The sequence below is a fragment of the Mustela erminea genome, chromosome 5 (genome assembly GCF_009829155.1).
Source record: "Mustela erminea isolate mMusErm1 chromosome 5, mMusErm1.Pri, whole genome shotgun sequence".
NCBI classification, from domain to species: Eukaryota; Metazoa; Chordata; class Mammalia; order Carnivora; family Mustelidae; genus Mustela; species Mustela erminea.
This window is the reverse complement of record NC_045618.1, coordinates 90,311,819-90,339,471: the sequence shown is the minus strand read 5'-3', so window position 1 is coordinate 90,339,471 and position 27,653 is coordinate 90,311,819.

Below are 27,653 nucleotides of genomic sequence, written 5' to 3'. Positions count from 1 at the left end.
AACCCTACACCTAAAGGAGCTGGAGAAAGAATAAGAAAGAAAGCCTAAACCCAGCAGGAGAAGAGAAATCATAAAGATCAGAGCAGAAATATCAAAAAGAAAAGAGAAAGGACCCAAATTAGTAAAATCATGAATGAAAGAGGAGAGATCACAACTAACACCAAAAAAATACAGACAATTATAAGAACATACTATGAGCAACTCTACACAAACAAATTTGACAATCTGGAAGAAATGGATGCATTCCTAGAGCCATATAAACTACCACAACTGAACCAGGAAGAAATAGAAAGCCTGAACAGACCCATAGCCAGTAAGGAGATTGAAACAGTCATCAAAAATCTCCAAACAAACAAAAGCCCAGGGCCAGATGGCTTCCTGGGGGAATTCTACCAAACATTTAAAGAAGAACTAATTCCTATTCTCCTGAAACTGTTCCAAAAAATAGAACTGGAAGGAAAACTCCCAAACTCATTTTATGAGGCCAGCATCACCTTGATCCCAAAACCAGACAAGGATCCCATCAAAAAAGAGAACTACAGACCAATAGCCTTGATAAACACAGATGCGAAAATTCTCACCAAAATCCTAGCCAATAGGATTCAACAGTACATTAAAAGGATTGTTCACCACGACCAAGTGGGCTTTATTCCAGGGCTGCAAGGTTGGTTCAACATCCGCAAATCAATCAATGTGATACAACACATCAATAAAAGAAAGAACGAGAACCATATGATACTCTCAATAAATGCTGAAAAAGCATTTAACAAAGTACAGCATCCCTTCCTGATCAAAACTCTTCAAAGTGTAGGGATAGAGTGCACATACCTCAATATTATCAAAGCCATCTATGAAAAACCCACTGCAAATATCATTCTCAATGGAGAAAAACTGAAAGCTTTTCCTCTAAGGTCAGGAACATGGCAGGGATGTCCATTATCACCACTGCTATTCAACATAGTACTAGAGGTCCTAGCCTCAGCAATCAGACAACAAAAGGAAATTAAAGGCATCCAAATCGACAAAGAAGTCAAACTATCACAGATGATATGATACTATATGTGGAAAACCCAAAAGACTCCACTCCAAAACTGCTAGAACTTGTACAGGAATTCAGTAAAGTGTCAGGATATAAAATCAATGCACAGAAATCAGTTGCATTTCTCTACACCAACAACAAGACAGAGAAATTAAGGAGTCAATTCCATTTTCAATTGCACCCAAAACTATAAGATACCTAGGAATAAACCTAACCAAAAGGGCTAAGAATCTATACTTAGAAAACTATAAAGTACTCATGAAAGAAATTGAGGAAGACACAAAGAAATGGAAAAATGTTCCATGCTCCTGGACTGGAAGAACAAATATTGTGAAAATGTCCTTGCTACCTAAAGCAATCTACACATTTAATGCAATTCCTATCAAAATTCCATCCATTTTTTTCAAAGAAATGGAATAAATACTCCTAAAATTTATATGGAACTAGCAAAGACCTCGAATAGCCAAAGGAATACTGAAAAAGAAAGCCAAAGTTGGTGGCATCACAATTCTGGACTTCAAGCTCTATACAAAGCTGTCATCATCAAGACAGCATGGTACTGGTACAAAGACAGACACATAGATCAATACAGAATAGAGAGCCCAGAAATAGACCTTCAACTCTATGGTCAACTAATCTTCGACAAAACAGGAATGAATGTCCAATGGAAAAAAGACAGCCTCTTCAATAAATGGTGTTGGGAAAACTGGACAGCCACATGCAGAAAAATGAAATTGGACCACTTCCTTACACCACACACGAAAATAGACTCAAAATGGATAAAGGACCTCAATGTGAGAAAGGAATCCATCAAAATCCTTGAGAAGAACACAGGCAGCAACCTCTTCGACCTCAGCCACAGCAACATCTTCCTAATAACATGGCCAAAGGCAAGGGAAGCAAGGGCAAAAATGAACTATTGGGATTTCATCAAGATCAAAAGGAAACAATGAACAAAACCAAAAAACAACTGACAGAATGGGAGAAGATATTTGCAAACGACACATCAGATAAAGGGCTAGTGTCCAAAATCTATAAAGAACTTAGTAAACTCAACACCCAAAGAACAAATAATCCAATCAAGAAATGCGCAGAAGACATGAACAGACATTTCTGCAAAGAAGACATCCAGATGGCCAACAGACACATGAAAAGGTGCTCCACATCACTTGGCATCAGGGAAATACAAATCAAAACCACAATGAGATATCACCTCACACCAGTCAGAATGGCTAAAATTAATAAGTCAGGAAATGACAGATGCTGGCGAGGATGCGGAGAAAGGGGAACCCTCCTACACTGTTGGTGGGAATGCAAGCTGGTGCAACCACTCTGGAAAACAGCATGGAGGTTCCTCAAAATGTTGAAAATGAACTACCCTATGACTCAGCAATTGCACTACTGGGTATTTACCCTAAAGATACAAATGTAGTGATCCGAAGGGGCACATGCCCCCAAATGTTTATAGCAGCCATGTCTACAATAGCCAAACTATGGAAAAAACCTAGATGTCCATCAACAGATGAATGAATAAAAAAGATGTGGTATATATACACAATGGAATACTATGCAGCCATCAAAAGAAATGAAATCTTCCCATACGCGACGACGTGGATGGAACTAGAGGGTATCATGCTTAGCAAAATAAGTCAACTGGAGAAAAACAACTATCATATGATCTCCCTGATATGAGGAAGTGGAGATGCAAAATGGGGGGTTAAGGGGGTAGGAGAAGAATAAATGAAACAAGATGGGATTGGGAGGGAGAAAAAACATAAATGACTCTTAATCTCACAAAACAAATTGAAGGTTGCTGGGGGGAGGGGGGTCGAGAGAGGGGAGTGGGATTATGGACATTGGGGAGGGTATGTGCTATGGTGAGTGCTGTGAAGTGTGTAAACTTGGCGATTCACAGACCTGTACCCCTGGGGATAAAAATATATGTTTATAAAAAATAAAATATTAAAAAGAAAAAGAATATTGCCGGTAGACCATCATCAAATTCAGTTTTTAAAAAGCCATCTCAAAATATTAGACCAGCTTCTAGTACCAAGTATACTTGAGAAAACATCAAATACCAAGTTATAGATAAGTGCTCCTTTGTTCAATGAATTCTCCCCTTTTCAAGTTTATATTACTGCATAATCCATTGTGTTGAGATACATATATGTAATATTTCATATTTTATACATATATATGTATAAAATATCCCAAATATTCAGCTTTTTTTTTTTCCTGTGACATGCTTCTTTTCTTCTGGAATGAATGCTAGTTATCAATTTGGATGCACTGACAGGTGGTGGGAGTTTTTCTTAAAAACATTATGCCTCAACTTTTGAGTTACCTGCTTTAGGTAAGATTATTATATGTGCTTCAACAAAGATAAAATATTCTCTTGTGAAAAGAAAGTGGCTGTTTGTTTACTGGCTCAGTAAAATTTGAGGATTCAAAATTCTCAAAATTTTCTTAATTCCAGGTACTGGTGTCCCATTATTTTCCTGTCAATGTCCTTATTTTAAGTAGGAAGTATGTCAAGACTACGCATTTATTTACCTTTTCACCTCTTTAATGTTATTGGTAGATTCTTTTCTGATTCTCAGCACAGTCTGCCTTATGACTACAAAAGGTAAAAGTTATTTTCCATGGTTCTATTGATTTTTCTCTGGGTTTCAGATCATGTCAGTTAGCAATCAATTGCTTTGAGTCTAACCTTTTCTTTTCTTTATGGTCTTTAGTCCCATTTATCAGATTTTTTGTCTCAAATGTATGTAATTTCCTTGGGTCCCACCAGATTAATAACTGTATAATTTTATCTCCTAATGCCTTGCTTTCCACTTGAGCTTCACCCCAAATAACAACAGAGGAAAGCTTAAGTAAGTGTGATGCTACTGCCTGACAGAGGTTATTATTATCCCACTTACCACCAGAATATCACCTTATTGCCATTCTGCACAATACAACTCAAAAATCCTATCCTCAAAGTATATTTCTAGAACATTTTTAAAACGATTTTATTTATTTATTCAACAGACAGAAATCACAAGTAGGCACAGAGGCAGGCACAGAGAGAGGGGGAGGCAGGCTCCCCCCCGAGCAGAGTCTGATGCAGGACTCGATCCCAGGACCCCGGGATCACAACCCGAGCCGAAGGCAGAGGCCCTAACCCACTGAGCCACCCAGGCACCCCTCTAGAACATTCTTCAATGTCGGTAACCTTATCCCTGTTTTACTAGGGGGGAAAAAAAAACCTAGAATAAAAATTAATTGTTAAAGATTTCTTTGTAAGGTGCAAACCCAGGGCAGGCAGAGTGATGGAAAAAGCATGGAGACAGAGAAGAGTAAGAAGTGAATTATGATGCATTTCCATACAAGCACCACTTCATGACAAGGCCTAAATAGATACAAAATATTGTTTGGCCATGTGTGACATCCTCAGACCACTGTATTGGGAAACTGAAGTTAGGAATACTTAATGAGAGAAAAGTTGGTAGATTAATATCCTGGCTTATCCTACCTCCTAAATTCCATTGCTTGAAAGTCATCCTCCTGGCCATTTGAGCAAATTCTAAGGAAACCAGACCCTATGTCCTGCAATGTGGTGCTCAGAAGTAGAGGGAGAAACCAGAGATTCTGTTTGGGTACCTGATTTGATTAAGGAAGAAGAACTGTATGGGCCAGCTCAGGCTTAGAATTACTCATTCAGACTGCCTCCATCTTGTGATGCCGCAATCTCAACCTGTGGGTATTATGTTAACATAGTAAGGACACTGAGACCTTGTTGGCTATATGGGTATTTTATACTGGCTCAGTAACACAAGTCATTTCAGATTGAATTTATTAGCCAGAACCAGTCATAATACCCCACACAAATTAGGGTACTGGGCGGTACAGAAGAGCTAAAAGATTTTTATTGAATGTTAGATACCTCTTTCCCTATGTCAAGTTATGTTGGTTTTCTTGCTATCCAATCATGTGAGTTGTTCTTCTTTTGTTAAATATCTGAATTTATTAAAAGACCTGCAATGTCTACTCTTAAAAATTATATGTAGCCATAAATAAAGTATTCTTTAAATCAAATGAAGACGTTTATGCGAACATACAAAAGGAAAATGTAAATAGCCCGGCAACATAAACAACCCATTCTTAACTTTTATTTTGGTTACTTATTTCTGTCCTTTATTCTGTATATAATTTTGTTTGCATTACTGTAACATTTTTAACATATTTTTATCACATTTTGGTATTAATGTTATATTGTCCTCATAAAACAGATTTGACAAAGATTTTTTGTCCCTATTTTCTGAAAAATATAACAAGCACTACTGATATTATTTCATCCTTGAATATTTGATAGAATTCAATGAAATTGTAAGTTGTGCAGGCCTGGATTATTATTGTGAGGAAAGGTTTTCTTTTTTTTTTTTGTAACAACAATGTTCACTTTTTTTAATAGAGACATTAAAATTTTTCCTTTCTTTTTCCTTAGTGAGTTATGTGTTAGGAAATGTTCAATTCATCTAAGCAGCTAGAACTTTTTTCCTGTTATCTTGTTTTAATGTCAGTAGGATCTGTGTGAAAATCACATTTTTATTCCTGATATTGATGAACTGGTTCTCTCTTAATTTCATTGATCAATCTAGCTAGAGGTTTGTTAATTCTGTTGATCATTTGAAGGAATTGTTGATTGCTAATAGTCCAAACTGAATTTCTGTTATCATATTGATTATTTATTTATTTATGCTTACTTTCAGTTTATTTTGATCTTTCTCCCCTTGTTTCTTATGTTTGGGCATTGATGTGGTAGGTAGACTAATGCCTCCCCAAAGATATCCACATCTTAACCCCCAAAATTAAATGACAAAAGAGACTCTGAAGATGAATTAAGTTAAGGATCTTGAGATAGGTGTATTGTCCTGGTTTACCTTGGTGGGCAGAATGCAATCATAAGAGTCCTTAAAAGTGAAAGGCAAGAGACTCAGAATCAGAGAAAGTGATCATAACAGCCGAGGTTAGAGAAATGCATTGCAGGAAGGCGTCCATGAACCAAGGAATGCAGGGAGTTTGTAGAAGCTAGAAAATGCAAGGAATCTATTCCCCTGCAGTTTCCAGAAGGAATGCAGCCCTGCCAACACTTTTTTTTTCTTTCATTTTCATTGAGATATAACTGACATACAGTTCTGTATAAGTTTAAGGTGTACTGCATAATAACTTGACTTAAATGTGTATTGCAAAATGATTACTATAATAAATTTAGTGATCATTTATCTCCTCATATAGTTTTTTCCTTGTAATGATCTTGGAATCTATTCTCTTAGCAGCTTTCAAATATACCATACAGCGGTGTTAACTATAGCCATTATCATGTACTTGTTAATCTTACCACTGGAAGTTTGTACCTTTTGATGATCTTCATCCAATCCCCCCACCTCTGGTAACCAAAATGTCATTTTTTTTATTTAAGTTTTTGTTTGTTTTTAGATTCCATATACAAATTAGATTATATAGTGTCTTTGTCTTTCTCTGTCTTACTTATTTCATTCAGCATAATGCCTTTGAGTTCCATCCATGTTGTCACAAATGGCAGAATTTCCTTGTATGGCTAAATAATATTCCACTGTGTATATATTTCCCATATTTCCTTTATCCATTCATCAGTTGATGGACACAAGATATTTCCATGTTTTGACTATTTGTGAATAATGCTGCAATGAATATGAAGGTAGAGATATCACTTAAATATAGTGATTTTGTTTCCTTCAGCTATATTCCCAGAAGTAGAATTACTGGATCATATGATAGTTCTATTTTTAGTTTATTTTTCTTTTTTTCTGGAAGAACAATTTTTAAAAACTTTTTTATTATTATATTCAATTAGCCAACATATAGTACATCATTAGTTTTTGATGTTGTGTTCAACGATTTATTAGTTGCATATAACACCCAATGTTTATCACCACACGTGCTCTCCTTAATATCCATCCCTATCACCTGGTTACTCCATCCCCCCACTTCTCTCCCTTCTGTAACCTTCAGTTTGTTTCCCAAAGTCCAGAGCCTCTCATGGTTTGTCTCCCTCTCTGATCTCTTATCATTCAGTTTTTCCTCTCTTCCCACACCATTCCTCATGGTCCACATATGAGTGAAACCATATGATAATTATCTTTCTCTGCTTGGCTTATTTCACCTAGCATAGTCCCCTCCAGTTCCATCCATGTCAATGCAAATGGTGGTATTCATCCTTTCTGATGGCTGAGTAATATTCCATTATATATATGAACTACATCTTCTTTATCCATTCAACTATTGAAGGACATCTTGGCTCTTTCCACAGTTTGGCTACTGTGGATTTTGCTACTATGAACATCAGGGTGCATGTGCCCCCTCTTTTCACTACATCTATATTTTTAATTTTTTGAGGAACCTCCATACTGTTTTCCATTGGTGACTGCACCAATCTTAATTCCCACCAACAGTGCAAGAGGATTCTCTTTCCCTCACTTTCTTGCTGGTACTTATTTCTTCTTTTTGATGCTAGTCATTTTGACAGATGTGTGTTAATATATTAGCATGGTTTTGATTTGCATTTCCTTTATAATTTAGTGATACCAAACACCTTTTAAGATTCTGTTGGCCATTTGAATATCTCATCTGGGAAAATGACTCTTCAGGTCCTTTACCTATTTTTTTTAAATGGATTACTTTTTTTTTTTTTTTTCTATTGAGTTGTATGAGCTCTTTATATATTTTGGATATTAAGCCCTTATAAAGCATATAATTTGAAAATAATTCCTGTTGCAAGGGTATGTGTTATGGTGAGTCCTGTGAAGTATGTAAACCTGGCAATTCACAGACCTGTAGCCCTGGGGCTAACAATACATTATATGTTAATAAAAAATAAAAAATTTAAAAAAAAGAAATAATTTCTATCCTGTAAGTTACTTTTTATTTTGTTGATGATTTTCTTTCCTGCATGGAAAGAAATGGAAAGAAAAGAAAAATAAATGGAAAGCTTTTGTTTGATGCAGTTCCAATTGTTGATTTTTTTATTTTGCTGCTTGTGCTTTAGATGTTCTATCCAAATAGTCATTGTCAGGAGCCATGCCAAGGAATTTTCCTCCTGTGTTTTCTTCTAAGAGTTTTATGGTTTCTGGTCTTACATTTAAGTTTTTAATCCATTCCAGTTAACTTTTGTGAGTAGTATAACATAGGAGTCTAGTTTCATTCTTTTACATATGAATATCCACTTTTACAGCAGCATTTACTGAGGAGACTCTTTTACTCCATTGAGTATTTTTGGCTTCCTTGTCAAACATTAGTTGATCATATATGAACAGATTTATTTCTGAGCTCTTAATTCTGTTCCATTGACTATGGTTCTGTCTTTATGCCAGTACCATACTGTTTCGATTACTATAGCTTTATAGAACAGCTTGAAATGAGATGAAATTTAGGATTGGTTTTTCTATGTCTGCAGAAACATGCCATTGGAATCATGGTAGAAATTGCAGTGATTCTGTAGGTGGCTTTAAATAATACAGACATTTTAACAATATTAATTCGTCCAACTCATGAACATGGGATATCTTTCCACTTGCCTATGTCTTCTTCAATTTATTTCACAAATTTTGTTATTTATATTTTCAATGTCATTCAATTAAAAATATTTCCTAATTTCCCTTGTGATTTCATTTATTATTCATGAGAAATGTGGTATTTCATTTCCAAATTTAGGCTTTCCTTGGTATATCAGTGTTATTATTAATTTTTAGCTATTTGTTGTCCAGTATATTAGCTGCCAGCCACAAATAGCTGTTAACAACCTGAAGTGTGGCTAATTTGAATTAAAGTATGTGGAAATTATAAAATCGTAACATTTCAAAGATTTACTATGCAAATCTATACATAACCAAAACATAAATCTCATTAAAATATTATATTAATTAAATGTAAAAATTATCAAATTTTCTATATATTCTATTAAATGAAAAGTATTATTAAATTAAAGTGAATTTTATCTCTCCTTTTTTTAATGTGGCTACTAAGAATTTTAAATATATGTGTGACTACATATGTGGCTTGCATAATCTTTCTATTAGATAGCATTTTTCTAGTCAATTCCCAGTGTAATCTTAACTACCTCATTTCCAATTTTTTTTTCACATCCATCCATTCTAACTAATCTTCCTGTTACATATTTGACTTTTTCATTATCAATAACTGCATCATGTCAGAAAGTAAACTTTAAAATCCTAAACTCTGACCACCAATCCCCATATTTTAACTTATCTACTCCAGTATTACAAATCTTGAATTTTATCATTTTCTAATACACCAATCCTACATTTTTTACTTCTTCAGTGGTAAAGAAGGAAATTTTTTACTACTTCAGTAGTCCCTTGCAGAATTCCTACATTATACTTCATCTATACTCTCCAAGCATGACATGAACTCAGTTTAAACCCAAATATCAGCCAACATTTTCACTCAGCTCAGCAATTATGAGTACTAGTGAAAAGGCAATATAAAACTGTATTAAGAGTACTATCATAAAAGTCATGGTCAAGAGGGAAAATGACCTATGCCACAATTCATTATGGTGACTGCTTTTCATATTTCTCTTCTGTCTTCAACCTTCCTATTTTAAGTCCTTCTACTGACTGATGGCCTTGTGTCATATATTGTAGAGAAGGCAGTATAGAACTATAAAACTCTCTCTCTTTTTTTTTCTATCACCCAAACAGCCAATCTATTCCCAAGCATACCCAAAATCTTTGCTTTCGCTTTGTTACTATACCTAAAGTTCCCCCAGTCCTATGAAAAGATAGATCTAGACTTCAACCTGGGTTCTAGATCCCTTTCCTTTAAGCATTTTTTAGAACATTTCCAACAAAATGAGACCTTGTCTCATACATAATTACCTTTTTGCTCTATAGTAGATCATTCTCTTTAGAATACCAAATTACTAAGGGTACCTGTCATTAAAAATCATTGCCTTGACACGAAAGCATTTCACAAGATTCCTCAAATTTCCCATCACAGGAAAATTTCTGAGTTTTAAAAATCACATCTTTAACCTGCCCATCCCACATTTCCTTCTTACTTTTCTTCGGTTAGACCAATCTGCAACCACTACCAGTTAGATATTCTTTATCAAGGTTACTGATGCTTTCTTACCAAATCTGATGGTAATCTCTTCTTAGCTGACAAAAACTGTTTGTAATTCCCTCTTTTATTCTTTTAAGTTTTGTTATTAAAAAATAAACAAATACTGAAAGTTTATAAAATATATAGGTGCATATAAATCTTATAAATTTTATTTATTTATTTAAGTAATCTCTACACTCAACAGTGGGCTCAAACTCACAACTCCTAAGATCAAGGGTCCTATTCTCTTCTAACTGAGCCACCCAGGTGTCCTGCATTTTAAAATTTTAATGAAGTACAATATGCATGCAAAAAATGCACAAATCACAAGTGAAGAGATCATGAATTTTACAAACTGAATGTACTGTGTAATTCATATGTTACCAGAATCTTAGAACAAGTCTTACCTCTCTTAACCAATACAATTCCCACTGTTTTGACTTATAAAGTCACAGCTTAGTGTTGTCTGTTGGAACTTCATGTAACTATAATGAAACTGTATTACTCTTTGTCTTTGATTCTTTTTTTTAACTGAACATTATTTTTGTGAGATTAACCATATCACTTTTTTAAATTACAGTTCAATCACACTCAGTGCTGTAAATTTTTCCATGGTTTAAATATACAGCTATTTGCTTATCTATTATTTTTTTCCATGGAGAGTTGTATAATTTTCATTTTGGTATTAAAAGAACAGTACTAATTTTAGCATTATTTTACCTGTCTTTTGATAAACACGTGTACATGAGTCTGTTATACATGCCTAAGAATGGAGTTACTGGGTCATAGGCTATGAATATATAATACCTGCCAAACAAATATTTATCAGATATATATGAGAGCTCCGGTTGCTCAGTTTCCTACTGGCACTTGGCATTGTCTATCATTTCGATTTCAGCATTTCTAGTGGCTATGCATAAGTATCCCATTATAGGGGTGCCTGGGTGGCTCAGTGGGTTAAGCTTCTGCCTTCAGCTCAGGTCATGATCCCAGGGTTCTGGGATCGAGCCCCATATGGGGCTCTCTGCTCAGCAGGAAGCCTGCTTCCCTCTCTTTCTCTGCCTGCCTCTCTGCCTACTTGTGATCTCTGTCTGTCAAATAAATAAAATCTTTAAAAAAAAAAGTATCCCATTATAGTTTAATTTTCATTTTGCAGGTGATTAATGATGTTGAATACTTGTTCATGGACTAATTTAGCCTTGTAAAGTTCTCATTTGATTCTTTTGCTTACCTTCAATTAGATTGTCTTTTGCTAAGTGGTACTCTCTGTTACCTGATACAAGACATTTATAGGATATATGTATTTGAAACATTTGTATGCTATGGATTTTTACTGTATTTATGTTGTATTTTAATATGTTAGTAATTTTAATATAGTCTATCAATTTTATTCTTTTGTGCTTGGTAATTTTGTGACATGTTTAAGAAATACTTGACTTCTCTAAAGTTATGGAGATGTTTTATATATTTTCATTTAAAAGCTTGTTTACAGATACATAGATCAATGGAACAGAATAGAGAACCAAGAAATGGACCCACAACTATATGGTCAACTAATTATCCACAAAGCAGGAAAGAATATTCAATGGGAAAAAGACAGTTTCTTCAGTGGTGTTGGAAAACTGGACAGCAATATGCAGAAGAATGAAACTATCACTTTCTTACACCATACACAGAAATAAATTCAAAATGGATGAAAGACCTAAATGTGAACACAGCCTGGAACCTCTTTGACCTCAGCTGTGACAGTTTCTTACTAGATACATCATTGGAGGCAAGGGAAACAGAAGCAAAAATGAACTATCAGGACTTCAAGATAAAAAGCTTCTGCACAGCAAAGGAAACAACAAAACTGAGAGGCAGCCTATGGAATGGGAGAGTATATTTACAAACTACACATCTGATAAAGGGCCAGTATTAAAATTCTATAAAGAATTTATCAAAGTCAACAACCCTCCAAAACAAATAATCCTGTTAAGCAATGGGTGGAAAACATGAAAAGACATCTTTCCAAAGAAGACATCCAGATAGCTAACAGACACATGAAAAGGTGCTCAACATCACTCATCATCCTACTATGACATACCACCTCACACAGGTCAGAATGGCTAAAATTAACAACACAAGAAACAACAGGTGTTGGCAAGGATGTGGAGAAAGGGGAACCCTCTTGTACTGTTGGTGTGAATGCAAACTGGTGCAGCCACTTTGGAAAACAGTATGGAAGTTCCTCAAAATGTTAAAAATAGAAGTACCCTATGATCCATCAGTTTCATTACTAGGTATTTACCCAAAGGATATAAAAATGTTTATAACAGTGTTATCAACAATAGTCAAATATAGATATAATAATTCCTGGAACTGAGGTCCATTCTAAATTGAAAATAATCCCCAGTTCTTCAGCTGCGGGTTCAAACTAGGATCAATGTAGTTTAGAATCCAAAATAAAGTCCTAATTTGAAAGGCATGGAAATCAAACTTTGTAGTAATCTTTTTTTCCCCCTCACTCATGCTTTGTTTCTTCGTTGTTTACACCATTTCTACTGTGTCACTCCGATAAAAACCCAATTCTTGGAAACTAGGTCTATGACTTATTCCTCTTACCTATAGCTTATATTTGATATTGCTTGTGTTGTACTTCCTCCAGGTCTTGGAACTGGATTATGGATGAAGCACACCCATAAGAAGAATATCTGTTGCTAGACAGTGAATGAATTTTCGATGGCATTCAAATCTTACCATGTGTTTTCTTTTGGCCCTTTTGACACAAATAAATGAAACAAAACAAAACAAAGCAAAAACTACATCAAATAAACACTAGCTTAAATTCTTCAAACTAATTTATTATTAAGGATTGGAGTAAGCTGGAACAACAACAACAAAAAAAAACAAAAAACAAAAAACAAGAAAATCTCATCTCTAGGGGCAGCCACTCTTTCAATATGGGTTATGCTTTCAATGGTTATTTTCACTATGGCTTACAATATTTCTTCCTTTTTTTTTTTTTCTCCTTGCTGACAGGCATCCACCATTTTCTCATTGTTTCTGTACCCTTATATCTGTTTCAGCTTGCTGTTTCACGGGTTTTATTTCACATATCCTCCTTTTAGTCTCTCTCTGTCTTACTTAAAAATTAAGAAAGTAATCATCTATCTGTTTTAGCTCTTTTGTGAATCTAGCCAAGTGCAAATTCTCTACGATCAGAAGCACCAACATCCCTGTGTAAGATAACTACCTGTGGTAAAATCAGATACAGCATGGGAATGGGTAGGGCCATGAATGAAACATTGCTCCATATTGGTAAGGACTTTGATATGGAAAGCTTCCATGCGTGGTGAACTGGGTTTTGTAGGCATTCTGAGAACACTGTTTTCCTGCTATCTCAACTTCTTCAAATACCTAAAATTATTTTTCTGGTGTTCCTCTTTGCTTGTTCTATTTCACTATTTCCAATAATTCTTTAACTTTTTCTATACTCTAATGCTTTCATCATATACTTCTATTGTCATTTATAATGATGATGTAAATGCCAAATCTAACCCCACCTTGGATCCTCCTTAACAGTATTTTCCACTACTGAAACAGTGTTAGGCTTTATGTTTACAAGATTACTGTGCTGGTATTTTCTCCTGGTTCTCAATCTCTGTCCACAATCTGTTCTTTCACAGGAACCGTGTCCTCTGCCATCCTACTGATGTTGACATTTTTCAGGGGTCTATATTTTGTCTCTTTTTTCAGTACATATCCTCATGTGTGATCTTATCATGACAGTCACAGACTCAACCTACATATGTCTTAACATGATTTTGAGAAACATGTATCAAATATGAATTTCTCTCATGAGTTATACAACTTTATTTCTAATGAAATTACAATAGTTGGCTACACATGAATTGAATAAAATATTAAAAGAAGAAAAAGAAAGTCAAGTCCCAACAACCCAAATCATTACAAATTGTGATACAACGATAAATGAACATGGCTCCTGGTTTGAGAGACTTCACATGAGAAGATTGTCAGGTACCTAAAGACATTATTACAAAATACTGTCTAAGTACAAACCAAAAATATGTTAAGCAAAATGGAGCTCTCTGAATTAAACATTGATGGAGTTTGTCTTTTATTGCTCTCTGCTCTATCAAAGCGGTCAACTTGGCCACCTATAAGAATCATGTCAACATAGATTTACAGATGTTTTCCCCAAACTATAGATTAGATTGTATGTTGGGAAGGTGGAAGGATGGAGTAGATAAGCCACATGGAAGGCCAGCAATCATGAGCCATATGTACTGATTTTGCAAAAAAAAAAAAAAAAAAAATGTTGAGAAATAAGGACACCCCAAGACAACACTTTGATATTCCAAAGTTTTGCCCCATTAGAGTAATTAAACACTTGTGGCAAGGAGAAAAGTTGTAAGATCCTATTGTGTTCCATGAGCTGAAAAGGAAACTAGCCCAGCTCCTGGTGGGACCCAGGTCCTGGAACCAGGGGAAAACTGTATTGGTTCTAATAGAAGTGGACATCTAAATTACTTTAGAGACTGAACCTCTAGAGTCATGGCCTCAAAAGACAATGTCTATAAGAGTTACCAAAAAGATTATATGAAACTTAATAGCTATGGACTGAAAAAAAACATGTTAGAGCACTCTATGTGGCATATAATACTAAGAGAGAAGCATCTTTGGTGATTTTTTTCTCTCCTTTAAATCATATTGATTTGTGCTGACAGCTGGATCTGCAGGATTTAGTTCTAGCATGGCTCTGATTTGTTGTCCAAATGTTAGAAAACCACATAAAACAGCAATATTGTGTGTCAGTAAGGAGAAAGAGCAGCAGCGACTGTAATAGAATGACAGATGCTAGGGCTTTCTCTCTTTGCTCTAAAAGTTTGAGGCACTGTTTGGATTGCAAATTTCCCTATGTGGAAGAAATACAGTCTTATAATAGATTTTTTAAAGTAGATTTTATACTTGCAAACTGAAGCATTTGTACTGGATGCATATGTAAAATTAAATAATTATGCATGCCTATGAATAACGAACTCTGTCACAGAAAGCATCACAGTAATAACAGGTGGTCAGAGTTCTGAATAATTATAGAACGTCTGCCAAATAACCGTGGTGGTAAACAGTAAAGAGTGTACTACGAGAGAAAAATAAATGCGTTAAGGTATGGAAACAACATGATATATTCGGGGATTGAGGCATTTGGCAGTGATTCAATATGTGCTTCTAAATAACAAAGATGTATTTGTTCTAGCATCCATGGCATAGAGTAGATTTTTAGCAAATATATAATGAATGGGTAGATAAATAAGTGCATTAATTAATATAAAGGGGAAGGGGCTGAATCAAGTAAAAAGGTAAGAAAAGTTTAACTTATAAAGTTTGTAGGCCATACTAAAACACTTTGGTTTTACTCTATAGTAATATATTGCGTTGTAATCATGGGCATGCTTACATTTTTTGTCAAGTTGACTGTGAAGGCAGTACCTAGCTCACCAGCAAGGAAGAACACTACAGCAACAAATACTCTAAATGCAAATTTTCTTTACAGACTGAGACTTGGATATATTTCTCAAAAAGAAATTAACTAGAGATGGGCTTATTTAAAATTGTAGAAATATCACAAAACATGAAAGTCACCTATCCTAAGTATCATCTTTTTGCATATTTAAATTCTTCAAATGAAAGTGAATTTTAAAATAATGCAATCACAACTGAAGGTGTTTTAAATAACCTCATTTACCTCAACATTAATTTCCTTGTCTTTTCACCTCAATTACATTTCCATTGCAAATAGCTTTACTTGGATAATTTGTAATCAATTTCATATTTATATTGTGATAACAAAAATTAGTGTTTTGATGACTAAATCACTTAATGCAATAATTTCACTACATAAATTTACATAATTGCTCTGACCAAAACATATTTGTACACACAGTTAGGAGAAAAGAATTTGATGAAAAACCCATTTTATTGTAATACTGTGCATTTGCATGACTTCCAATTTATTGAGACTGGGGAATAAAATGCTTTATACACAACACATGTACATCCACATACACACACAATATGATCCTATCCATGAATAATCAACTTGTATGAATTTAAATTCATGAAAATATATATTATGTATACAGTATCAGTGAAAGTCTAATCTTTACATTTTTGGCATTGAGAGAAAAAAGTTTCAAGTTCAAGTTCTAAGTACAATCACAAACTGATTTTAAAAATTAAATATCATTTAGCATAATGCCCTCAGGTTCCAACCATGCTGTTGCAAATATCAGAATTTATCTCCTTCTCATGGCTAAGTAATATCCCATTTTATATATATATATATATATATATATATATATATATATACTTTTTTTTTTTGTCCATTCACTAGTTGATGGACACTTAGAGATAGGTCAGACAGAAAAGGACAAACACTATATGATAACACTTATATGCGGGTCTAACAAAAGCTGAACTGGGTGCCTGGGGTGCTCAGTCAGTTAAGTGTATGCCGTTGACTCAGGTCATGACACCAGGGTTGTGGGATGGAGCCCAGCATCAGGCTCCTTGCTCAGAGGAGAATCTGCTTCTCCCTCTGCCTCTGCCCCTCCTCCTTCCTTGTGTTCTCTTTCTCTCTCAAATAAATAAATACAAATCTTTAATTTAAAAAAAAAAAAGCTGAACTCATAAAAATAGAAAATAGAATGAGGTTTATCAGGGCAAGAGCAGGGGGAATTGGGGAGATGTTTAGTAATACAAATTTGTAACTAGTAGATAAGTAAGTTTTGGAGACCCAATATACAAATCTAGTGAATATAGTCAATGATATTGTCTTATCATTTTCTAAGTTGCTAAAAGACTAGATCTTAATTGTTCTTACCAGAAAAAAGAAATAGCTATGTGACAATATAAAGGTGTTACCTAACTCACGAGTTGTAATCATATTGCGATATATGTATGTATGTATCAAACCACTATGTTGTACACCTTAAACTTATACAATGTTATATGCCAATTATATCTCAACAACAACAAAATTTTTTAAAAAGCCAGAGTTATGTCTTAAGTGTGATGTAATAAAGAACAGTCATTGTAGAATGTACCTTTATAGAATGTACCTGTGTAATCATATGTGAATACTGATTACTATGCAGAATTTATTAGCATTGGAAATGTGCTTTTATGTTCAATGTTCAGGTTAATTGTCTTGGAAAATTAATCTCAAAATAAATTAGTCAAACTCAATAATAGCAATATCATTATTGTATTATCCTTATTTTATGCATGAAGTAAAGTTATCTCAAAGGGACTGAGCATTTTCTTAAAGTTATGTTTATTTTATATGACACTTGATTAATGGCAAGGATCTGATTTTTAATTGAACAGGTAGCAAGTCTGTCACATTATTATTAAAGAGACATCTTGGATCTGACTTCTATGTTAGTGCTAATTTCTTTGCTTCTTTGTGTGATTTACTTTATAAAGTAAAAAAAACAAATTAATTATACTTTGCTATCTGCTACTTAAACTTGAGAACAAATGCTTTCAAGGTAAATGATTTTAATTAAATCTTAATGGTAACTAAATATAATTAGAGCAGGAAAATTTTTTTAAAACTCTCCGTTTTGATTAAAATGTAGTAATCGAACTTTGCTTAGCATAATACTCTCTAGCTCCATCCATGTTGTTGCTGATGGCAAGACATCATTCCTTTAATGGCTGAGTAATACTCTATTGTGTGTGTGTGTGTGTAAATCACCTCTTCTTTATCCACTCATCAGTCTGGATACTTGGGCTGTTTCCATAATTTGTTTACTGTAGATAATGTTGCTATAAACATCTGGATTTGTTTGTACCACTTTGAATTTGTATTTTTGTATTCTTGGATAAATACCTAGCAGTGCAATTGCTGGATGGGTTAAATAGGTGATGGGGACTAATGAGTGTACTTGTTGTGATCATGGACTCATTATATTGTACACCTGAAACTAATATTACACTATATGTTAACTAACTGGAATTCAAATAAAAACTTAGAAGATAGAAATTATGAGGTACTTTCTTTAAAGCTACATACAACATGAATACAATTTTTAAGTTAACTTTTAATATATTAATTAGGAACAATTCACTTCGACATAAACAATATTAAAATGAAAAATATTTTGATTCTTTTAAACTTTGGAAAATATATTAAGTTATACAACTAAAATAATAGCTATTTCCTCTAAATTAGTCCATATTTATAATAAATCTAGATATCAAATGGAAGGATACTCAAAGCAATGACAGATTTCCCTAGTTATTAGGCATTTGAAATATATTTTGGAAAATTTTTGTTAAATTCTATGAAAAACACAAAATGGGAGAGATTTTAATTAAATTTTATTGGATCTAAAGATAATATTTTTAGAATATTTTGTCTTATCCTATCATGAAATAGGACTTTTCCTTTATTTTCTCCAGAGTTTTAACACTTGGCTATCTTTCATGTGATGTATTTTTAGATCCCTTGCATTTTCCCTTTGCAATTTAAATGAATCTTCTTTTAACTTACATTTTCTATTGCTTATTGCAAATTAACAGTAATTTTATAGTTGATTTAACAAAGACCTTGCCATTGTCTTTTGATGATCCTAGTAATAGGTTAAATAATAGATATTTTTTGCTCCTTCTTGAGAGAGAGAAAAAGACAGAGATGGAAACAGAGAGAGAAGAGACAGAAACCTAGAGAGACAGAGAGAAAAAAAGAAACAAACACACTTACTCTAATTCTTCCCAATACTTAAAAAGTTTTATACTTTTATATATCATTGCCTGGAAAGAGACTTCAGAAAAATGTTAATAGTAATTTTTGGCATCCTTAATTTGTTACTGATTTCCAAAGTGTACTTCTAATTATTTTTCATTGAGTCCTCTGTATAAGTCTTGTGGTTGCTATCAATTTTTTTCAGAGTAAGCAAGTTTTCTTTAATCCTTAATTTACTGAATGTTTTTCTCCATGAATAGTTTATGAACTTTCTAAATATTTTACTGCACCCATTGAGATGATTATTTGCATTTATCTTTTAATAGTTAATATGATAAATTAGCTAATATGAAAAATAATACAGAAATAATATCAAATTCCTGAAATAAACTGAAAATAGTGAGATTTGTTAACTTCCACTTATGAAATACAGGTACCAATATTTTGTTAGTACGTTCTCATTTGAGGTGACAAAAAAAATGTTTGACACATATTTTAGTTTTCAATTCTGTCCTTATCTTGTTTTGAGATCCAATTAATATCAAACTCACAATCTGAGGGATAAGTGGTCTTTATCTCATCTCTGAATTAATTAGTTAAGATTAAATGATTTATTTCTGGATTATTTGGTAGAATTAGTTTCCTTACCCAAATGGGTCTGGTATTCTCCTAGTTGGAAGATACTTAATTAGTCATGCAAAGTATAATGATTATAGCACTATTTAGTTTTCTGTTTTACCCTGTTAGTTTTATCATTACACTTATCTAGGAAATTGGAAATTTCAACTAATTATAATAAAATTGATTATAAAAGATTTTTCTAAAAGTCATCCTCAATATTTTTAGTGTTTGCTAGGCATATTGATATAATCTGATATCTTTATATAATATAAACTTTATATCTTTCATTTCTATAATTATTTATGTATATCTTCAATCTTTTTTTATTTATTATTTCTCCCAAAGGTTTGTCTTTTTGTTGTTGTTATTGATTTTTATAGAGAAAGTATTTTATTTTTATTGATATACTCTTGTGTTAGGGCTCTTTAGAGAAACAGAACCAATAGGATACATACATATACATTATATAAAGATATTTATTAAAAGGAGGGGGTTTGGGAGAAGGGGGTGGGATTATGGACATTGGGGAGGGTATGTGCTTTGGTTAGTGCTGTGAAGTGTGTAGACCTGGTGATTCACAGACCTGTACCCCTGGGGATAAAAATATATGTTTATAAAAAATAAAAAATTAATTAAAAAAAAAAAGGAATTTTCTCAAATAATTATGGAGGTTGACAAATCCCAATATCTGCAGTCTGCAAGTCAGAGACCCAGAGACTCTAAGGTGTTATTTTAGTCTGAGTCTGAAGGCCTGAGTACCAGGAGAGCAAATGGTGTATATAATTCCAGACCAAAAAACCCCAAAGTCCCAGTTGGAAATCAGAACTGCAGGAAAATTTCCCTCTTACTCCTGTGAGGGTCAGCTCTTTTGTTCTATTCAGGACATCAGTGGATTGGATGAGGGTCAAAATATTAGGGAAAGCATATGAAGAAAGGGGAACCCTCTTACACTGTTGGTGGGAATGTAACTTGGTGCAGCCACTGTGGAAAACAGTGTGGAGATTCCTTAAGAAATTAAAAATAGAGCTGCCCTATGACCCTGCTGTTGCACCACTGGGTATTTGCCCCAAAGATACAGATGTAGTGAAAAGAAGGGCGAATCTGTACCCCAGTGTTCATAGTAGTAACGTCCACAGTCGCCAAACTGGGGAAAGAACCAAGATGCCCTTCAGAGGACGAATGGATAAAGAAGATATGGTCCATATATACAATGGAGTATTATGCCTCCATCAGAAAGGATGAATACCCAACTTTTGTATCAACACAGATGGAACTGGAGGAGATTATGCTGAGTGAAATAAGTCAAGCAGAGAGAGTCAATTATCATATGGTTTCACTTATTCTTTTCCTATCCCTCAAACCCCCCACATTGCCTCTCCACTTCCTCATATCAGGGAGATCATATGATAGTTGTCTTTCTCCAATTGACTTATTTCACTAAGCATAATATCCTCAAATGCTAATCTTATCCAGAAATATCCTTCCAGACACACACAGAATAATGTCTGGCCTAGTCAAGTTCACACATAAAATAGTCATCACAACTTGGTATAAGTACTTATACCAAGAGAATTCCCTACTCTTTTTCATTTTAATTGTTTGTTAACTCTATTTTACTGTCCTTAGGCTCTTCTATTTTTCTAATTCTAACCTCTTTGGTGGATACTTAGCTCACTGGTTTAGAAACTTTTCTTTCTGGATCAATTGTATGTTTAAAATTACTTCTAGTTCTATTCCTTCGATTGTCATATTTTTTATATGCATTACTTTTTTAAAAAAAGATTTTTATTTATTTATTTGACAGAGAGAGATCACATGTAGGCAGAGAGGCAGGTAGAGAGAGAAGGGGAAGCAGGCTCGCTGCTGAGCAGAAAGCCTGATGTGGGGCTCAATCTCAGGACCCTGAGACCATGATCTGACCTGAAGGCAGATGCTTAACCCACTGAGCTACCCAGGGGCCCTTATATGCATTACTTTTTAAAGAATCTGTATATATTGTATATATATTGATGTATACATGTTAACTATTGGTAAAATAATATCGCATATCAAAAAATTTCAGGGATGCCTAGGTGGCTCAATTGGTTAAGTATCTACCTTAGGCTCAGGTCATGATCTCAGGGTCCTGGGATTGAGCCCCATGTTGGGTTAACTGCTTTGCTTCACAAGGAGTCTGCTTTTCCCTCTCCTGCTGTCCCTCCCACCCCTACTTGTTCTCTCTTTCTCTCAAAAAAAAATATATATATATTTTTTTTAATTTCAGTGGCATAAAATAATAAATAATAAATTCTCATGTATTTCTGAGGCCACTAGGGAAACTCTCTTTCAGTTGTGCTAGTTCAATTGATCTAGATAAGCTCAGTTGGGGACATTTTTTACACTCTGCAGAGCCAACTGGGGCTTGGATATTCACTGTGGTTTGAGCTCGGGTCTGCTCCAAATGCATTCATTCTGGAAAGTTGATTGAGAAAGGTAGAAGAGCAGGGAATTCTCTCCTCATGGTAAAGGCACAAGTTCAAAAGGAAACCCACAATTTCATGGTCATGTTTCAATTTCTACTTTCATCTATGAAACATCCCACTGGCCAAAGTAAGCCCCAATCTTCTGAGCTCACAGAATAGGGGTGGGAAAAACAATATCCATCATGAACAGAAGAGGAAACAAAGTGAAATGTAATTAAAATTGTAACTTTTTATTTGTTTCTAACCATATCCTACTTTTTATTAAGCCAATGAGTTTGGAGAAATGCATTTTTTTAAGTTACCAATGTATGTAATTGGTTTAATTTATATTTATGTTATTCACATTTAGCAATCAAACTTTGGCCAAAGAATGTTGCTATATGGTATTAAACCTTTGAGTTTGTTAAAAACACCCTTATCACCCAAAATATAACCAATATTTGTAAATATTCCACATATTCTTGAAAAGAATAAATATTCTTATTCAATCAAATGGTTCTCTAATGTCCATAATTAAGGTAGGGATTATGCTCTTCAGATTCTTCAAAGCTATTTTTTGTTTGTTGTTTCAATTGCCAAGAAAGTATATACAAATTTCAAAATGTTATGTATATTTTTCAATTTCTCCTTGTAATTCTCTTGATGCACATACTGAAGCTGTGTAATTAGGAATATGCAGTTTAAGGCTAATACACCTTCACATTTAATTGAAATCTAATTCTATTTATTTGATAATATTACTATCTTGCAATATATTATAATTTTTAAGGCAATTTTAAAGCAATTTACCTTAAAAGTTAAAGTTAATGGGAAACTGTATGGTTACACGATGCCAAATGCAACTCACTGTTTTATGTTCTCATCATGAAGAACAACAAAACTAAAATGATGGGATCAGGCTGTTACCCCTTGAATTCATTGGTCAATCTTAATATCACTAAATGAGTCAAACAAAACTACATTACAATATAATTTAAACTTGGGAATGTTGGCCCCTCAATAATGATACATTCTGGACCCAAACTAGCCCTCGGGTTGAATCAGACTGGGATATGCAAAATCTATGCATCAGATTTTTCTTCTTGTTGTTGGTGGTGGTGTTTCTATTTTAGTATACACGTGCCCTGATTTCTCTTAAATATAGATTTTTCTGAATTTCAGGTTTTGTTTTTTCTGCCTTCCCTCCCATGTGAACCCCCTAAAGACTTCTCAATAATAGCATTTCTGAGTACTAGAAATCCAATTCACACATCAGGTTGAGAACATGGAATGACATTTTGTGAAGTCATGAGTTAGGCCCTAGTGTTTATCCGCAACCTACAGAAACAGAGTTTTTAGATAATACTTCTATGACTGATCCATTTTACTGCAGAAATTATAAGATTAAGCTAGTTTGAAAGATACCTAAAATTATCTTTATTTTTCACTTGAGCTGCAATGGGCTAAAGTCTGAAAGATTGAAAACCCAATTTAACATGGACAGGAGCTATTATAAAATTTGCTTGAATTAATCCTTGTTTCCTAATTAATAACTAATACACTGAGGGGTTCTGACTCCAAGGTCACACAGTTGAAAATAGTAAAATTAGGATTTTAATACCAATCTGGCTCCAAAGATCTAACTATTTTGCTGTCTTACCTTTCTAGTATAAACACCTGTCTGGAAGAGAGACTTACTAATATTTGCTCCAGAGCCCTCTTCTTCTCGATTTTCTGTCTTTTTCTAAGTTCCCAAACTAAATAATAATTATAATTCTCCATTCCTATTTCTCAATACTGTACTCCATTTTGTCATAAATTTCCGAATTATGTTTAAAAGTTAAAAAATATATTGATAGCTTTCTCTTTTTTTCATTTTTAAAATTTTAATTCAATTAATTAACATATAATGTATTACTAGTTTCAGTGTTAGAAGTCAGTGATTCATCAGTCTTATATAATACCCAGTGCTCATACATCACATGCCCTCCTTAATGTCCTCACAATTTTTAAAATTGTAGAATATAAAGTCACACACTAATGGCTTACTTAAATATAACAAAATAAAATATACCAGTGCCCTGTTTCCTTCCACTGAAAATAATCTATAATATTTTCTTTTTTTTGAGGCCTCAAAGATCATTTATTGTAATTATAACATGTAATATCGTAAGACAAATTTGAATATATGTGACACTCGCATCAAATTACCCACCTTTTAAATCTCTATTTCTAGCTTATTTCCTTTATTTTTTTTTCCAGAAATGCCACTCGCCAATTCTGAGACAGTTTCGCCATAATACACACAGATTCTTGAGATAAGAAAAAAAAAAATTACATTACCTTATGTATATTTATGCACACACAACTACTCACACATTTAGCATGCATTTGTATTTGCATTTGAATTACTTTTGTATAAACCTCTATAGAGTATTAAACAAAAATAATATTAAGTATTTTGCTATTAAAATCTGCCCTGTGAGGTAAGGAATAGATAAATAAAACTATGTAACCCCTTTAAGCTAATTTAAGAATTTCAGAATATTATATACTCTGCCTCTCCGTGGCCTGTACAAAAAGTTACCTTTATATATGTATGTGTATATATACATATGTAACAATAAAACACCCTACATAGTATTTTTCTACGTCAAGGATCAAGTCTAGGAATATGTATTTAAGAAAATCATGATTAATGCAACAGCAGCAATACCACCTTAATTTCTTATATAAAGCTATATATTTTATCTGATGTATAATATTGGTTATTTCATTTAATGTTTATAGCATTTACATTAGAAAGGGGTTGTATTTGTTTGATAAAATGGAGAAAAAAATGACCAAATTATTAATGACCCACTCAAGATTATATAGTTGTGCTGGAATTTGATTGCATGTTTTCAGACAACAAACTTCATATAATTTTGATTATCCCTCCCTTTCTTGTTTTCTCAAAAATACTGATTAGAATAATTTGAAATATTAAAATCCACTCAATGAAACCCAACCTATACATGCAGAATCTTTGTTTCCCCTGAAAAATCTATGTCCTAATTTGGCTGGAGAAGCAAGAAAACACTGAAAGAGTTCTATAAAAAATGAATCTCCAATATGACAAACCTGAGAGCTTAGAAAAGACAGATCTCTTTTACACCTTTAAACTGGAAACATCAAAAGCATCTGGAAATTGAATTTTCACAGTAGGGGCCGGAAAGGAAAAGTAAGAACATAATGATATAGTACTTAATTATCATAATTCACCCCAGGTGTTGAAATGCTCAGAAAAGATACATTTTATAATGAGTATCAAACCATGTATTCACAAATTGCTAAAGATAAAAAGTCTTAATTAAATATCATGCATATCATACAAGGAAGATAAAATAAAAGAAAGATAATTTTTGTCAAGTATTCTTATTTTTTTCTTATAGTCACCTAAAAATGAAAAATCTTATAGAGCTACATGTGTTACAATATGTTGTCAAATTGGGTAAGGTAAATGTTATAGGACAAAAAAATGTTTTATAACAGTTACCAGATGATACTGTTCACCATCTAACAGCAGTTTTATATAATATATAATCTTTTAGAAAATCTTTTATCAGTTCTACCAGGATTTTTGATTATACCAGGTAAATGAAAATATGACATAAATGTGAAATAAACAGATACTGGAAATTTTCATTTTCTTTGTACATATAGGAATCAAGATTTCTTATTATTTCACTGAGAAACCATACATGAACTATAAAGTGATTGAGAGAGAGGAAACACAGAGTATTTTGAAATAATGGTCTATCTCAACATGACTACATATGCAAACCTGAGCATAATTACACCTCCCAAAAAAGAATGTATGCCTAATCTCTCTTAAAAGGTCCTCATAAGTTACTATTATAAATAAATTACTCTAATTTAGGTTCTTATTTTCTACAGGAAGGTTTTATCATAAATACAAGATATACTGCTCTTTAGTCAATAGTTTTTGTTTTTGTTCTGTTTTAACATACAGAAAGTGCTGAGAAGCAATCTAAGTTTAACAAAGTAAGTTTTGAATGTAACAAATGACTTATCTCATCAGGTGTGATTGATCTAGTAGACTGACCTATGAAATATTCTAAAAACATTACGCTGTACACCTTGATCTTATACAGTGTTGTAGGTCAGCTATATCTCAATAAAACTGAGACATTAGCCTTCTAATAGCAAACACTGTGGTGACACTTATCCAACCCTTTTAACTGTATGATACTATTTCATAAAGTTAAAACCAACTATAACTTAAAAGAAAAACACCTATTATAAAAAGGCACTAAATAGGGGTGCCCGGGTGGCTTAGTCATTAAGTGTCTGCCTTCAGTTCTGGTCATGATCCCAGGGTCCTGGGATCCAGCTCTGTGTTGGGCTCTCTATTCAGCAGGAAGCCTGCTTCTCTCTCTCCCACTCCCCATGCTGGTGTTCCCTCTCTGGCTGTCTTTCTCTGCCAAATAAATAAAATCTTAAGAGAAAAAAAGGCACTAAATAATACATATAAGATTCAGGAAAACAGTCACATTAAGTGGGAAGAGATAAAAGTTTGATTAGATAGATAGATAGATAGATAGACACCTAAACAAACTCTTACCTCTTCTCACATGAGGTGACTGCTCTCCTTTGTATGATATGTATCAAGGTGATTGCTTTCCTGAGGATCTCTATTTTTTAGCTCCGTATATGTATCTCATGTTTTCTTTTCTCTCGGTATTCTCTCCATATTTTTATTTATTTTTTCTCTTCATATTTTTAAAATATTTATCTAGTGATATGACCTTTAATCCTGAGAGTAGTTCTGTGTCTTTAGGGTCAATATATCTTCCATTGAGCAAGACATTCTAAGGGAAGTATTCCAGGATCCCCTGAGTTCCATCCCTGTTCCTCCTCTTCCTCCTTCTTTTGTAGCATTAATTTCATTTTCCCTTACTTCCACCATTACTCTCACTAGCGAAAGTTGTAAACTGTTTTTTGATTCTTTGGCTTTGGTTTATGAGGTTCAATTGGCTATTGGTGTATGAGGTTCAAATGACCACATTTGAATTAAATGAAACAGCTCTTCAAATATGCTGCTGTCTTAGAGTTTTAGAAGAACACCCTTCTAAGCACTAGCAATATCATCTTTCTTCATCTATGTAGTGTTATCCAAATATGTTCATTTTCTGAAAATTAATTCTCCTATGCTCTTTCAAAGTGCAGTTTAATTCAATTTCAATTCAATTCAATTCAATCCAATTTTGTCTCAAATACCGAAAAAATTAAATAATAACAAAGAATCAAAGAAAAAAAATTTTAAGCCTAGAAGATTGCTTGTATATGCATAAAAATTTTCTAGAAGAATACAGTTTCTCTGGAAACTTGTGCTTTCAGGTGCACTGGATAATTTATAATAATTACATATGTTTGTATACTATACAAAAAGATCAGTAAGTAGATATTTAACTTTAAAATTTTAAAATACTGGAGCACCTGGGTGGCTTGGTCATTTAAGCCTCTGCCTTCAGCCCATGTCATGATCTCAGGGTCCTGGGATCGAGCCCTGCATGGGGCTCCCTGCTTGAAAGACGAGTATGCTTCTCCTTCTGCCTCCCACCTTTGTTCATATTGTCTCTCTCTAATA